The sequence below is a fragment of the Podarcis filfolensis genome (genome assembly GCF_964270895.1).
Source record: "Podarcis filfolensis genome assembly, chromosome: 1".
Taxonomy (NCBI): Eukaryota; Metazoa; Chordata; class Lepidosauria; order Squamata; family Lacertidae; genus Podarcis; species Podarcis filfolensis.
This window is the reverse complement of record NC_139604.1, coordinates 39,927,758-39,943,989: the sequence shown is the minus strand read 5'-3', so window position 1 is coordinate 39,943,989 and position 16,232 is coordinate 39,927,758. Positions and strand designations below refer to the sequence as shown.

The 16,232-nt window shown below is 41.2% G+C and overlaps 1 protein-coding gene across 9 annotated transcripts in view; it reads left to right on the top strand.

Annotated features, from left to right (window-relative positions):
• The window catches only part of THSD7B (thrombospondin type 1 domain containing 7B), a 511,659-nt gene that overhangs the window by 334,099 nt on the left and 161,328 nt on the right, over positions 1–16,232 (top strand). The window lies entirely within an intron of this gene.

Genomic DNA, 16,232 nt, shown 5'->3' with positions numbered 1-16,232 from the left:
AAGAAATAAAATTAAGAACAAAGAAGATTACTTGGGGATAATAAACAGCTTCAATAAAAATCTAAATGACTAATCAGACAAAATAAGTCCTGTGGCATAAATTAGAAGAAAATTGCAAGACTGAGAAAAGTGGTTGAGAATGCTAAAATAGTTTTCACTAATGTATGTCTCTTTCTGAAGACTTCTAGCGCCCCTTTGCTCATGAAACTCTCAGGCCAACAACAGTAGGCTCTGAAGACATTCTGAAACCAATCAGTCTAGGCCAGCCTTTCCCAACATGGCACCCTCCTTATGATTTGAATAAAAACTTCCATCATCCCTTACTACTGACCATGCTAGCTGTGGCTAACTGAAGTCTTCAAAACATTTGGAGAAATGTCAGGATAGGGAACAGGTGGTCAATACATTTGAGAGCAGCCGTGAGTCTCTTTCTCTGAGAATCCTTATAGTCTACTGTAGAACCCATTCTGCATTCCACAATTCATTTTAGGATTAGGATGAAATGGAATGGAACAATTTCTAGCTCTACCAAAACTTTCAGAGCAGAACTGCTTGGGGTGCTTGAGAGAGTGGGGAGAGGGTGAGAGAACATCTGCTTTGTTATAATAATGAGACTTCTACTACAATAGCTGAACTATTAACCACTTGAATGTATGAGCCATTGTGCAGTTTTGTGACTTGTGGGATCCAAAAATAGTTTCCCGTATCTGCTGCCTTAGTGCCAGACCATGGTCCCCATTCCAATTCTGCTTCTCAGCTCTAAACAGCAGTCTGTGCTGTCACTTCTGCTCTGTCCTTGTCATGGCATCATTACTATGTAGGTTTATTGAGGGCAAGAAAGGAGACGCCTCGCTGTAGCCTCTTTGTTTGACATTCTTTCAGATTCATACAAGCCATAGAAGCCAATGCAAATGAGTGCCTTAGCTAGTAATAAAGGATGGTAAGAGTATGACTCTTTGCCAAGTACAAGTTCAAGCTTATGAATGTCTTCCCATTGCAGTAATAGCTTACATAAAAGAAGCAGAATGCCTAAATTTTGCTGTGATTATATTTAAGGTCAACAAAGAGAGCCTCTGCTGTGATACTCACTGGTATGTATTAAGAGGAGTGAACATTTATGAAAACCAGTTTCTTGCTGTGTGAAAAATGAACCATTATTATCCTTTTAACAGAGACTCACTTTGATCTGATTAAAATACTGGCATTATGAGAAGAAAAGAAATAGTTTAAAGGCAGAGTTGGGAGTTTTCAGACAGGCTTATGGATTCAGAAAGCATACTCAGCCAAAAACAAACAAAAAATGTTGCAGTTTAATCCTTTTTTTTTTTTTAGGCTTCATGCTAGCTTTTTGTTTTTGTTTTATTTAAAAGATTACAGCACATTGGTCAACTGCTGAAGTTACTTCCTAGTTTTCTGTCCCATTTAGAACAGGTTAAAAATGATGGGCAAGATTCACTAATGAGTCCTGTCAGTGGAAGCTGTGCAAGGACTTCTGTTTGTACAATGCTTCCTCTCGCTGAACTCACTGACAATGGAAGAGGAAAGAATTGCAGAAACTGAGTCACTGCATGAAAAACACATATGACATACTTTAAGTCCATAGAGGAACATCTGTGTTTGCTGCGCTGCTTCAGGAAATGGATTACTATCTGGTAGGCACCTGATTCTGGCCCTTGAGAGAGGCTATAATAAATCTGGAGTAGGATAGACCGTTTCTAACATTACTCTACTGGGGTAGAATTCAGTGAAACATTTTTGTCTCTATGTATACATTATTATTACTATTAGAAATATTTTACAGTTGCTTTTGACAGTAAAGGATTCCTGAGTGGCTTGCCAAAAATGAAAACACAACATATGAAAACAATTTAAAACGAGGAAAAGAGAAAGCAGTGGGGATCCAAAATACATAAAGTGCTCATCCAGAGCAAGTCCTATCCAGCCCACTAAAAGATGAGCACCACCATAGGAAGCAACATTAACTAACCAGTGGCCTGGGCAAAAAAGAAACGACTTAGCTTGACACCTAAAATCCCCACAAAGAGCATTCGACAGACAGGGAGCTACCACCAGAAAGGTCCGTTCTCTTGTGGCTACCCCCTCCATACCTCCCAGCCAGTTGAGAGCTCTGTTATCAAGTGCAAGAGGGCACTCGGGGTGATTGCATCGGTGGCCCTGGTCATCCATGTATTCCACAGATCAACCGGGGGGCCCCGGCCATATATCAGCCAGAAAATCTCCCCGAACCATCTCAAAACCAATTGGATTCATCACTCTCTGAGGGCAGAACATTCTCTAATAGTTCCCCCCACCCCTGCGGAAGGGGGAATGCCACTGAAAGCCTAAAACTAAACCTTGGAGAACTCAGACACTTTTGGCTATGTGATTCTTTTCTTTACCTTTTGAAGCTAGTTTTTAAAGGCGTTTGGATTCAGTTAGAGACTGCTTGGCTGATCTGTAAGCTTTTGTCACATCTGTGTAATAGGGAAGGCCATAGTGCACTTAGAACACAAGGGGCCAAGTCCAATCCTTTGCATATCATGGAAGGACTGGAGTAAACTCCTGTCCGAAATCCTGGAGAGTCACTATCAGTCAGTGCAGTAGGATATACAGAGCTAGATGGACACTACATCCTAGCTTCTTATGTGAGAGACAGTCTTTTTTCCCCTAATTCAAAAAAGCAAGCACCTAAACCTGAAATTTTAATGTAACTATTAGGCAGCTACAAGCAGTGAGACAACAAGAATCCATTTAGAATGCCCATGTCTTCATGTCTTAACCTGACTCTGGATTCCTTCCTTCCTTCCTTCCTTCCTTCCTTCCTTCCTTCCTTCCTTCCTTCCCCCCCCCCCTCTCTCTCTCTCCCCCCCCCCCATTCTGTGAGGTGATTTTTGCAGCCAATAAATCTCATAAACTGCTTTAGTCAGAGGTTAAGACTTTTTGCTGTCTGAAAGAAAAGAATTTCAGGATGCTGTTAGCCTTATGTTCTGCAGAGACCAGTCACTCAGCATCCTGTTGCAATTCTAACACAAAGTGAAGGAAAGCACAGTCAACAAGGTGATATCCTGTTAAGGTCTGATGCTGTGATCTGCCAGTAGTAGAAAGAGAGGCTTTATATCACAGGATGGCTGGGGACCCTTAGCAGTCAGATACTAATTGTGATGTATTTAGCTGTTTAACTGTATGACTTTGTTTTCTTTTGTCTTGTACCTTTATTCTTTGGGGACTATAGTTCTCACACAGATAGACAGGTGTGTTCTCTGTGTTGCAAATTGTCATTGACACCAGCTGGGTTCTTGTAATCAGAAGTTTACATAAGTCATACATTTTGCTGTTAGAGGTGAAAAATCCATATTTTGACATTTTTTAAAGATGGAGCAAAATTATTATTATTATTATTACTATTATTATTCTTTACATATACACACACACATATATCGCAGGACAGTTTACAGTATAAAAACACAAAAGACATAACACAACAACAAAACAATTCCCTTAAAATGTGCTGTTAAAAAAAAATAATCAAATTCCTTTCCCTAATAGATTGTTGATATAGTATATGTGGTAACCTTTCTACAGGTGCTTTGCATTTATTGGAACCAGTGGCTTCCTAGCTTAGATCGAAATGAGCTCATGAATTTTTTAACAACAGTAGGAATATATTAAATATATGGCTCACAACTGAATGATGGTTTATAATTGACATTCTTAATATCACCATGACATAAAATTAATCCCTTACCTTCTGAGTCTGTTATCATCAGCAGTATGAAGGCTTTATTCCTAGGTCAAATGGTTGTTGCTGCTAGGACTCGAAGCTGCTGATCAGATTTAGAGGATCCAGCTTTTCTAAGACATATATTGTCAGTTCTTTCAGTCTTCTTAATTATTAGCATCATTATCTTTTTCTTACTGGTGTACACATATTACTGCCTTGAATACATGAAGGATCTTGCTAGTCTCACCCCTCCCCTTCAGCAGCAGATCAATCTCTTTAAACATGCATGCGACTAAAAGTGATGGAATGGGACAAATGTATTTCTATAGACCACATCTTTGTTCCACCTTTCCTTTGAGGAGCTTGGAGTCACATTAAGGGTTCTTTCTTCCTGTCCATTCTACCAGCCTCCTGTGAGGAAAGGGACAGAAGGAGGGGCCAAGTCACCCAGTAAGCCTCATGGCTGAGTGGGTGACACTGGAAGATAAGATAGGGATCTCTTAGAAATAAGTAATTTACAGTGAGGGGAAACTGTATTTGATCCCCTGCTTAATTTGCCTGTTTGCCCTCTGACGAAGAAATGACCAGTCCATAATTTTAATGGTAGGTTTATTGTAGCTGTGAGAGACAGAATAACAGGAAAATCCCCAGAAACCCAGAAGACAAAAGTCAGAGATTGATGTGCATTATAATGAGTGAAATAAGTATTTGATTCCCTATCAACCAACCAGATGTCAGGCTCCCTGGTATCTTCACTGTATGTAATGAGCTGAGATTAGAAGCACCTGCTGTAAGGGAGAGGTCTTACCTGTAATCCCAGCTTGTTACAGTACCTGTACAAAAGACACCTGTCAACAGAAGCAATCAATCCAGCAGATTCCAAAGTAGCTGCCATGATCAAGACCAAAGAGCTGTCCAAGGATGTCAGGGACAAGATTGTAGACCTGCACAAGGCTGGACTGGGCTACAAGCAGCTTGGAAGAAGGTGACAACAGTTGGTGCATTAATTAGCAAATGGAAGAAGCACAAAATAACTGCCAACCTCCCTCTGTCTGGGGCTCCATGCAAGATCTCATCTTGTGGAGTTGCAATGATCAGGAGAATGGTGATGAAGCAGCCCAGAACTACACGGAGGGAACTTGTCAATGATCTCAGGGCAACTGGGACCACAGTCAACATGAAAACAGTTGGTAACACACTATGCTGTGAAGGACTGAGATCTTGCAGAGCCCGCAAGGTCCTCTTGCTCAAGACCCAGAGGAGAACTGGGTGAAAGTGTTGTGGTCAGATGAGACCAAAATCAAGCTCTTTGGCATCAACTCAACTCACCGTGTTTGGAGGAGGAATGCTGTCGACAACCCCAAGAATACCATCCCCACTGTCAAACATGGAGGGGGGTACATATTATGCTTTGGGGGTGTTTTTCTGCTAAGGGAACAGGACACCTTTGCCGCATCGATGGACGGGACCATGTATCATCAAATCTTGGGTAAGCACCTCCATCCCTCAGCCAGGGCATTAAAAATGGGTCGAGGATGGGTATTCCAGCATGACAATGACCCAAAACACATGGCCAATGCAACAAAGGAGTGGCTCAAGAAGAAGCGCATTAAGGTCCTGGAGTGGCCTAGCCAGTCTCCAGACCTTAATCCCATTGAAAATCTGTGGATGGAGCTGAAGGTTTGAGTAGCTACACATCAGCCTCGAAATCTTACTGACTTGGAAAGGATCTGCAAAGAGGAGTGGGACAAAATATCTCCTGAGATGTGTCCAAACCTGGTGGCTACCTACAAGAAACGTCTGACCTCTGTAATTGCCAACAAGGGTTTTGCCACCAAGTACTAAGTCATATTTTGCAAAGGGATCAAATACTTATTTCACTCATTATAATGCACATCAATCTCTGACTTTTGTCTTCTGGGTTTCTGGTGTAGTGGTTAAGAGTGGTAGTCTCGTAATCTGGTGAACCGGGTTCGTGTCTCCGCTCCTCCACATGCAGCTGCTGGGTGACCTTGGGCAAGTCACACTTCTTTGAAGTCTCTCAGCCTCACTCACCTCACAGAGTGTTTGTTGTGGGGGAGGAAGGGAAAGGAGATTGTTAGCCGCTTTGAGACTCCTTAGGGTAGTGATAAAGCAGGATATCAAATACAAACCCTCCTCCTCCTTCCTTTTGTTATTCTGTCTCTTACAGCTACAGTAAACCTACCATTAAAATTATGGACTGGTCATTTCTTTGTCAGAGGGCAAATGGGAAAATTTAGGGGATCAAATACTTTCCCCCCTCACTGTAAATGTAAAGTCAGGTGCGTAATCTTGGGCTTGATGTGTTCAAGCACATCAGTCCAACACAAATATGAATAGCTCCTATAAAAGACTTTAACCCAGTCCTTTTCACAGCAGGATATATGATTTCTGTTATATTTGCAGTGATAGTCATGCCACAGCTGCCACTGGGGATGTGTGGCATTGGTATCGACATTGACTCATAAGGTCAATGAACAAAGTGAGAAGAACTTCAAATATTTATTGTTTATCATGCCTGATGCATTCAATGCATAACGTAACTCTTCTTCATAGGGAAATATATTTTTTTGTCTTCTGCATGATACTCTTGTTTTCCTTCAAAGGTTGTATGCAGTCACTCCTAGGCATCATCATGAAGTCTATTCATACAGAGTGATGTGCTTGTCTTCCTGCATGATGCAGTTACATGACATGCACCCTGATTGGCTAGCTGAGGTCATAGAGCCTATCCACCAACAAAATGCTGTTTGTTTGTTTTAATTGAAAACAGGATCTACTGAAACTGCACTGCAAATGTTAGCCTCCAAATATAGTCCTATAGTCCTAATATGAAGGTACTCACTTGCAAAGCCAAACACTTTAGAACTTTGCTTCAGTACAGCAAAAATCCTTTCTTTTCCTCCCCACCCTTACTTTTTCCCTTGAACGTGTTTTGAAATGATGAAAGGTTGATCATTATGAAACTAACAAAGATCAGGAAGTCAGACATAATCTTTTGCAGTGTGTAAAATTCTCTGAAAAGTGCTTGACCCAGGAAGCTTAGTATTGGTGATAAAGGTCACCTTAACACTGTGTTCATTATGGCATTGAAGTGGATATGTTTAGTAGAATTCACATGTAGAACAACTTTAGCATTTATTAAAAGTAGAGTGCTTCCAAGCCAATTCAGGAAAAAATCATCCAAGTTTCCAAGCCAGGCGAATGAAGATACTCAGTCAATCTACAAAAGCTTTAGCATTCAAAGTTCAAAAATAACTCAATATTAAATAGATCTTCTGTCACGTTAAAATAGATTACAGATCCTGTTATTCACATGTTTACTTAGTACCGATCAGAAGATAGTAATATCTGTAAATGTCAGTAGTAATTATTGCTTCATTCAATGAAGTAAAGCATGCAACACAAAAAAACTTAAGACTGCACCACATCTGTATTTCCACACAGTTTATTTTCTGATTATGTCTTTGGTTGATGCTTACGAGTGATATGAAGGAGATAAATGGCATGATACCCCCTATCTAAGGTCAAATAATTACCTATAGTACCAGTCAGTTGTTCAGGGAGAGTGGAAAGTGGCAGTACTAAATCATGCCACCTTTTCAAACATCTGGTTGCTATTGCCATTTATTTTTTTATTCCAGCTATGTGTGTGCAGGTACAGAATCGGGAGGGAGCAGCTGCACACACATGCACGAAGAGGAACTGAGCCTTTATCTGTGTACAGCAGAAATAGCTAACATTGTGCTCTCCATGTTGATGGATGACAACTCCCATCATTTGTGACCATTGACTATGCTGGAGGTGGTGTTGGTTGGAATCCAACAATAGATTAATGGCACCCCAGTTTCTTATGCTATTTCTATATATATATCCACAAAAACCCTCTACCCTAGATTAAACTAATAGTATTTATGGATATATAAAGCTGCCGAGTCAGATCACTGGTGAAGCTTGCCCAGCACTGACTACATATATTCTCTTCACTGGGAAATTCCCAAACACATGGGTAGCTAGTTAATAGTAACATGTGGGCAGAGAGGTGTTTGCAAGAGACACAGATCCCTTTCCTTGCCTGTTGATTCTCACCAAAATTTCTTCTGTTGACCTTATGTTCTGGTCTTGCAACTGGCAGGGTGTGTAGGTGCGTGTTGTAAGCAGTGAAGGGTGGGGGGACCAGCCAAGAAATAGTTTGGAGGGACAATTAAATGGAAGAAGAGCTAAGGACCCACTCTTGTCACATTAAGTTAGGAGGCAATGATGGGATTAGCAATTCCTTCTTCCTCAAATCTACTTCTGCCCTAACCGGGAGGAGCTTTCAAAGGTCTAAAGTAGAAGGATTCCCCAGCCTTGCCATCTGATATCATTTTAACTAGAAATGTCAGGGGTTTCCATAAGATTTTGTGGCTACAAAGCATGTACTCTTCCACCACTGATCTGTGAGACCTTCACAGATTCCTTTGATAAAGCATACTATCAGCTGGCATCTTCATACATATTCTTGGCTGACAGTGCCAAGGCTAATTCAAGTGTGTGAAAATGGGAGCTGAACCTTCCACAGCTCAGCATTCCTTCCTATGCTGGCCTCTATTAAGAGAGCATCACCTGATACATTCTCCACTGACATCAAAGTTCCTTTCTGCCTGCTGAGGGAGAATGTCCTTAAGCACCACTACTAATCCTTGCTCCCTATCTTAGAATTTAAGTCTCAGTTCCAGGCAGCTGGTGCCTTACATTACCATGAGGAAGCATGTAAGCTATTATGAGGTTTCAGCTGTCTATGATAACTTAAGCATTTTCGGATAAACTTCATGTATCCCATTTAAAGGGAGAAGCATATAAATGTATTGATGTTTGATATATCTTAGTTTCCAGGTTGCTACATGTCATCAGTCTCCCTAGATATCTGAATGGAAACAAGAACAACTGGATGACAGCATGCTCCACATATTTTTTGATACTTAGTTAAGAATAGTTGGGGGATTCTCATCCAAATATCAATGTAGGGTTGCAGGGAGATTGTGACTGGACGCATAGGAGGTTGCATGCTCTTGATGGGGTTACACTCCCTCTGAAGGAGGCACTGGTCTAATATTACACAGTGGCTGTTTTCCCATCTACTCTTTAAATTACTACAGCTATACCAAAGTTTAAACAGCATTACACTGTCTAATTCAAGCATAAAAGCCTTGTACTGTTCACAGTTATTTTCTTTGATGCTATTGAGAAACAAAAATACACCTGCAATCATTAAACTATCTAGATAACCATATTTGCTGTTATTAATTTATTTAGACAATTTCTGCACTGCTTAATATATATAAAAATATCAATTTAAACAGTGTACAGAAAACAGAAACAGCAAATGCTACAAAAACACAATAAACCTTTTTTATGTAAATTACTAATACATATGTACTGATCTCAAATTCTTCTCCTTCTGACATACCACCTCATTCAACACCTCTCAACTTCATCTCTCACTGAGAGCGCTCTCAAATAAACTCACAGATCACACCCGAAATCTCACTACGAAGAGAGTTCCTAGAACCTTTTGGCATCACCCTAGTCTCTTTCCCTAGGCTTGCTTTCATGGGCAGACACCAAAGCTGGTGGACCTTCTTCAGGCTGCCCACAACTGTGTCTTGTTCAGCGCTCAATCAGTTGCAGTCCACACGCAACCAGTTCCAGGCTACAGTGGTAGTGGGCAGCAAAGCAGTGCAGGCAGGGTGGTGCAATTCAGCTGTCTTCCCAATGCCAAGTGCTACTGCCAGTTCCCGGGAGGAACCAGCAACGGCACTTGGTGTTGGGAAGACAGGTGTATTAGGCCAAAGGCCCCATTAGTCCAGCATCCTGTTCTCACAGTGGTCAACTCGATGGCAAGCCCACCAGGAGATCCTGGGTGCATCATTGACCTGTGACTCTCAGAAACTGGTGTTCAGAGGAATGCTGTCTCTGGCAGTGGGAGAATGTAGCTATTGTGGCTAGTAGCCATTGATAGATGTCTTCTATGAATTTGCCTAAGCTGTTTAAAGCCATCACTGCCACTTGATCCCTGGAGGGTGGATGCAGAGCCAAAGGGAGACTGGGAGGAGAGTGCTAACAAAAGCTGCTTGCCAATGAAACAGTTTATGCAAATTTACCTGGGAATATATACAATAGGTTAAGGAAACAGAGCATCATATAAACTTACCGTTTACAAATCTTTATGTGAGTGACCTATGTGTCCTTACTTACAGCAGGTATGTCAGGTTGTCCTATAGATGATATTTGAGAAAGATAACTATCTGTATCTGTCACAACAAAAATAAAATAATTCTATATAACTTAGAAGAAGAAGAAACCCTAAAGGCTGAAATCATAAGCAAATTCACTTGGGAATATATCCGTTGAGTTAAGGAAAACTCAAGTATGCTGAAGATTGCATATCCTTTTGTGGGCTTGCTCCCGCTTTGTCAGACGCAGCCTAAGTCACGAAGGTTACGAGTTCTATTTTAGTATCCTAATTGAGCATGAAGAAGATGGTGTGGTGATGTAAAACAATTTTCAAACGTAATTGCAATTTTAAGCATAAGTTATAATTTTATCTTAAAACAAAATGCAATTTCATGCTTAAAACTCAGCATCATTTAACTTTTCATGCAGAGCTGAAGCTTAAGAAAGACAATAGCAGGTAATTTAAAATCCTATTATTTTCATGTTTTCTTTTCATTCTGTCTGTCTGAAGATGTCTGATTATCTGAAACTAGATAGCTCCTTTGTTTAATTGATTTAAGCGAGGAGATAAGATTAGCAGCTCCCTTTCAAAATTTATTTTTAGGCAGTCTCTAAATGGCTGCACAAAACATTTGTAATATAGCATACACATATGTGAGAAATTGCTGTATAAATTGAGCCATTCATGTAGTGTTCAGATTTCATTTTTCTCTACTCTTTTGTTAGAACAAATTTCTCCATTGTGACAGTTTTGTAGATCTTTTCTCCACCATTCCCCTCAATATTCATGCATTTCCTCCTATCCTTTTTATCAGATTCCTGCTAAGGATTGGCAGTTGGGCTACAAGTGTTGAATTACTGTTGAAGTGTTAGATTCTTTCTTGTGAACTGTAGTCTATTTTTACCAGCTGTTTTTGTGTTAGATTTATTGTTGCAATTGGTACTCTGAAACGGGTGGCATGTTAACCCCAGAACCTACCAGATAAGCATCCTGGAAAGATAAATGCCAATCATAAATCAAATGACAGCTTTGATTGACAGCAACAGCAACAAAAAAAAGGGGAGAAGGTGGTAGAGATCCAGGCACAATAATGACTAGGTCACTTGGCAGCAGTGGCTCCAACCTCTCAGTGTTCCAGCCATTTACAGTAAGAGAAGTTGCTCCAGCTAAAGCACATTTTAATTTCTGGGAGATAATAGGGGACAGATTGAGTTAGTTTAGTCATAACACAAGTTCATCACTACTGGAATGAGACTTGTGCTTACATAGTCCCCTCTCCCCTTCACCTTCTATTTTGTCTCTCTTTGTTTGCTCTTATTCACTGCTTTACTTTCAGGTTAGTGGCAAACCATAGGTTGGTCAGGGCAGATGTTAAGCAAACCATAGGTTGCCACCAAGGCAGAGGCGAATGAGAGGATCAGAGTGCACAGATGTGGAAGGCAGCATGCAATCCCAGAGTATGTCTACAAAGCATCAAACCATGGTTTGGGGTTATGTGTGTCTGAAGTAATATCCCCATCCATCCAGCACATTATTCGGCACTCTGCAGCTTCTTTTGCGCCTGCATCCACTAACATTTGTTTGTGATTGTATAGCACACATAGGACAGAGATGGGGAACCTGTAAGTCTCCTGATGTTGCTAGACTACAGCTTCCATCACCCCTAACCCAATGGTCACACTGACCGGATCTGATGGGAGTTGGAGTTAGATTGTGCAGAGGGTTTATAAAGTGGTAGAGGAGATATGGGACTTCTGGGGGATGGTGCACCTTCTTTCACCACTGTTCCAGTTGTCTACACACTTCTACCTCTAAACATCATTTCCCATCAGTGACCAGAGATTTCCAAGCCTTATTCTGGTAATCCACACAATCTTACATTAAATAAATAAAAAGGTACCAGGCGTTGCTTGCTGAAAATTCTGATGGTGCTCTCTGGTTGACACCTGAGAAAAGCTTGAAGGCATTTGTTTTGACGTCATCCTAGAAGAGAGGAAGAAGCACTGTTTTTATCTCTTCGTTCTTTTGCTCAGCTAATTTCCCTTGCTTCTCAGTTGCTAGGGGAAATTAGCTGAGCAAGCTGGTTGGAGATAAAAGCCCATCATCCAGCTATGGCTGCTTCTCTCTCAGCCTGATGTTCTGAAAAATGCCTCCAAGCTTGCCTGCAGCCTCAGCTGTCAGGAAGTCACCTTCAGAATCGGAACCTGGCTACTTTTCACACCACTGGCCACCACTTGCACTACTCCCACCTGAGGCAGGTGTTTCACCCCGCCTCATTGGTGTGCCAGCTCTGAATGTATAGCCAGGCTCTAAAACCCGACATACAAAACCATCATCACCATCGCACATTGAAATAATAACATGAAATGAAATATTCTTACAGTATTTGTAGATTTTTGCCAAAATCATAGAACTATCCATTCCAGTTGCAGAATATGACATTTCTAAACACCATTGCTTCCTCCCATTGCAAATACCAAGCACTGGGCCCCCTGATCCAATTGGGACTGCAACAGCGCACCCCTAAAATAACTGGAATTTGTTTAACAAAAGCCAAGCTGCATTATGCCAAATTACCTGAAAAAGTAATGTCTACATCAGAATCTAACTCTGATTTTCTGTTAGAACTTGAGTGCATATCTTGAATTTTGGGTACATTATCTGTGCTTTCACCTCTTCCACACTTCTCCTCATGCTGCTCTGGTCTATGCTTATATCTTCTGTTCACAAGGTCAGAGTTTACATTCCATGCTGGCAGTGCCCATTCCATTAAGGATTTGTTCCCAGTATGGTACATTACCATGGAACCCATAACCGGGTTGGTAGAAAATGTATGTATGATGCCTTGTCCCTACCTTGAAATGTCCTGTGTCTGGAATTTGCACTTGTCTGCATTGCCACAGATGCACCCTTAGCTGCAGTGCAGTCTCCCACTCCCAGCTACCCAAACACCACTCCCAAGCAGCAACTGCAGAGAGTAGGATTGCAGCCAAAATCAACATATTTGTTAACAAAAATATTCCATATGCATATTGAGCTGCACATTGAAATTTTAGGCCGTCGTTGACCCTTAAAATTATATACATTTCTTTGCTGTTGTTTTTTATATATTTGTTTTGCAAGATCATCTACTTTACATTTTATAGCTTCTATAACTTATTCATACAATAATACAGCCTACAATTTTCCCCCGGACCATCGTCTTAAATGCCAGAGGATAGAAAGAGGAATTTTTTAATCTGATATTACCAGACTTGTTTTCTTTTAATATAAAGTCCATGGGAAGTAATACATTTAAACTATGTTTAAGTAGACAAGAGTAAAGAATCAAAGGCTAAAAAAGCAATCAACATTAATTTTCCTTTGACTGTCTTTTTCTTTGTGCTTTATGTTCTTTCCATGCTATGCAATTTAGTGCTATTGCATTCTGCTTAAAATAAAAAAGATTGCTTAGATGGTGTGTTTTTACTTCATGCGATTAAGGGTGAACTGTCTGGACATGTCTACAAAACATAACATTTATCAGCTTTAATTGATAAAATATTTTGAAGTGAGGTCTCATGTGGATAATCAGCTTGTAACTAAGGTTCGCATAGACCTCCATCAGCCTGTTACTGATTGTTTGTGGCTTCCCTCAAGCCATGTTCACTTGGGTATAAAAGGGATGGGTGTAGTGTAGCCTCAGCAGCTAGATGGGTCCTGCATAACAGAGTCTGTTTTTTGTCTCTGCTGTAATGGACACAAAGGAGTCACTACAGAATATGTCAGAGGAGGCATATGAGATCACTCAAAGCAGTAACTGAAATGGGGTGCTTATATTTGTGACCCCTATTGATGCTCATTTCTTCCTGTTTTAAAATGAAATTCTTACGCTATGCTATTCATATGTGTTCTAAGGATCCACGTGATGGGTGACTTGCAGCGAACTCCACCCATGTATGCAACCGAAATCCACTTCTGATTTCTCTCCCTGCGCCTCACTCAATTGCTGCATGCCCAAGGAGCAGACTTGGTAGGTTATCAGGGGCTTCAGGGAGGAAGAGAGAAAGCAGAAGCCCCACCTGCTCACACTTTGTTGTTGTTTAGTCATTTAGTCATGTCCGACTCTTCGTGACCCCATGGACCAGAGCACTCCAGGCACTTCTGTCTTCCACTGCCTCCCGCACTTTGGTCAGACTCATGTTTGTAGCTTCGAGAACACTGTCCAACCATCTCGTCCTCTGTCATCCCCTTCTCCTTGTGCCCTCCATCTTTCCCAACATCAGGGTTTTTTCCAGGGAGTCTTGTCTTCTCATGAGGTGGCCAAAGTATTGGAGCCTCAGCTTCAGGATCTGTCCTTCCAGTGAGCACTCAGGGCTGATTTCCTTAAGAATGGATAGATTTGATCTTCTTGCAGTCCATGGGACTCTCAAGAGTCTCCTCCAGCACCATAATTCAAAAGCATCAATTCTTTGGCAATCAGCCTTCTTTATGGCCTGCTCCCACTACGACCTGCTATTTTGAAATGGGTTCCCATGTTGATTCACCGTACACTGGCTGTGTTGCGTTACATGCTCCATGCAGATAGGATGGTAACTTCTTCTGCACTGCTAAAAATGGTATAGGAACCTACATTTATTATCAGATATGAACTGAACCACATTGTCAGCCTGAATAACTCAATTGGTTAGAGCATGGTGCTGATAATGCCAAGTTTTCAGGTTCAATCCCCATATGTGACAGCTGCATATTCCTGCATTGCAGGGGGTTGGACTAGATGGCCCTCAGGGTACCTTCCAACTCTACAATTCTTTGCTTCTATGACTCTCTGGGTCATGATCTTACTCTTCTTGCCTTTACAGAAGCTAATTGCCTATCTGCCAGTGCTTATTCAAAGTGTTGGCACATCATGGCTCCATTTCCTCTTCTTACATTTCTTTTTGTGTCTTCTGGATACATCCCAGCTCCCTTCTTATTCTTTTACTTCAGTTCCAGTAAACCATTTTGCTTTGGTCCCTTGACAGCATGTGTTGCTTTTCATTGCAGTACAGAACATCACAAGCTTGGCAGCTTGAAATTCTTTTGAATAATTGTTGTTGTTGCACATAAGAGCGTTTCTAGCATTTGAAAAAGGGGGGCCTGTGGCCAGCTAAGTTCTACTCATTGCAGACCCATTGTTAGTCATTAAGTAAGCCATGCCCATTGATTTCAGTGAGTCTTCTTGGAGTATGTTACTTTGTGTACAGCTCAAGGTGCTTAAAGCAGCCCTGGGTTTAAGCACTCATCTCACGCAGGCAAGTGAGTGGGCTAGCAAAGGAGGGATGAGGTGGAGGGAGTGCTTCATCTCTATTCTGAACCCAACATAGAAACCATTTGGGCTGCCAAAGGAAGGAAGTCACTTCCTGCTTGCCCAGGAAAGAAATGTGGTGAACTTATGTTGGATGGATAGAGCTCTTCATCCTTCTTCTACAGGCTAGTAACTTTTCTACTTTATTTATTTGTGCAAATCAGTAGGTTTTGTGAGCCTATTTACATGGCTGGCTTAAAACACCAACTGTAGGCTTTTTTTCAGAATCTTCAGGGGATCTGGACCTTTATTTATTTTGGAAGAGGGAGAAGTTGAGGTTCTCTCTCTCTCTCTCTCTCGCTCTCGCTCTCGCTCTTTCTCTCTCTCTTTAAAAAAGCAACTCTTCTTTCCAGGATAAAACTTCTAGTAAACCACAGTGATCAGAGTATTCATATGCATGAAAGCAAGCTTTGTGTTGGGATTTTATAATGTGTGGTTGCTATTCATTCCTGATAAAAGGACCTGGACTTGTTCCCTCTTATTTCAGACCTGGCTTTAGCCTTTGTGTCCATTCCAATTCCCTCAGGGAATAATTTTATTTTCAGGTAGAAGCAATACATTCTGGCTGCTCAGATGAGTGACTACAGAGGTTCATCATTGGAATTTGAGAAAATAAGACCAGCAGAAAGATGGATGACAACAGGGGACGGGAAAGTTGTTATCCTAGCATTTGTCATGGTCTGGAACATTGAGATAGATGGGCAAGGCTCCTTAAGGTGTGTAAGAGGTTCCTTTCTCTGGCAGTCTGTTGTCTTGTAATAAATTTATCTTCTTGGATAAGATGGGGATTGTGTGCTTTATTGAAGCTCGTTTTATTAGCGTTGTTAGACTTCCACACTTCCAACCATCCCATTGTGAATGTTTTGGACATCAGAGGTGGTTTTAGGGTGGTGTGAACCAGTTCATACTGGTTGATGCCTAGCAGGGCGCTAAAACAACACTGTAGA